General features: G+C 37.0%; 1 non-coding gene across 1 annotated transcript; it reads left to right on the forward strand.

Annotated features, from left to right (window-relative positions):
• Window positions 1–709: 709 nt before the first annotated feature.
• LOC147711361 (U6 spliceosomal RNA) lies at window positions 710–816 on the forward strand. Its single transcript, XR_015296234.1, has one exon. It is a non-coding gene; the product is annotated as a U6 spliceosomal RNA (small nuclear RNA).
• The last annotated feature ends 326 nt before the right edge of the window (window positions 817–1142 follow it).

The raw sequence follows: 1142 nt of genomic DNA on the forward strand, positions 1-1142 counted from the left end.
TGTTGTGGCTTTAACGCTCCCTATTTCGACTGCTGGTTTGGTTGCAGGAATTAAAGAATCAACTTGATCCGCGTGTGGGGAGTTCTGACTTGGAATCGCTCCTTCTGTTCCTTCCAATTCTGTTTGTTCAGCCTGCTCCACAATCCTAAACTTATTAATCTTTGTTAAACATTTTTATGCATTCATGAGATGCATGAATTCAACAAGGAAATAATCCAAGCAAAAAATATAAAAAATAAAAAAGTAAAAAGATATTACAGCCTTTTTGTGTTGCTCTCATTGAACCAGAAATCTCTAATGAGACAATTACAGCTAGACAGGTCCTGAAAATAGAAAATACAAATATATATATATAAGTCAAACATTCCATTAGCACCTACACTTCTAAGAATTTCTCACACTATATATTCATACCTGTGCAAAATAAAAACAAATAAAATTGTGTAGAGAAAGGCGGATCTCTTTGGTATTACTACAAATAAGTGCACATTTCTTAATCAAAATTTAGACCCATAGGTTCCCTTGTATTGAGTTGTAATATATACCTGCATTCTAGCTGCCTGAGTGACCTTTCTCTGTTGCCAACTATGGGTGATTCCTCTATCTGATCAATCACAGTGTATCTCAAGGATTCAGAATTGCATTTGTAATATTCTTTAAAGTGACGTCCTACTGGATAGTATTCATCTAAGTTCTTGTTTGCCCGATTATGCTCGCCTCGGCAGCACTTATACTAAAATTGGAATCATACAGAGAAGATTAGCATGGCTCCTGCACAAGAATGATATGCAAATTCATGAAGCGTTCCATATTATTAGTGAATAAACTGGAGGTGAACTTTGAATCGTAGTGAGCCTGGTCTTTTTTCCCTGAGAGCGCACAGACTATTGAACTGTTTCAAGGCGAATTCCCCTAGCTGAATGAAATTTCCATTGATTGCCAGTGCTCGAATTAAAGTCATGTGACAGTGCACAGCACTTCAAGTCCCAAAGTGCACCAGTGTTGTTTAGCTTGTACAAATGCAGTACACATCTGACTTTTGCTAAAAGCATTTCCACACTGCTATTTTCACTATTTTCCATCTTGAAAAATTGCGCTCTGGAATAAAGTGACTACGTGGACGAAATGTCATTGAGTAGCAG

Source organism: Lissotriton vulgaris, chromosome 5 (genome assembly GCF_964263255.1).
Source record: "Lissotriton vulgaris chromosome 5, aLisVul1.2, whole genome shotgun sequence".
Classification (NCBI taxonomy): Eukaryota; Metazoa; Chordata; class Amphibia; order Caudata; family Salamandridae; genus Lissotriton; species Lissotriton vulgaris.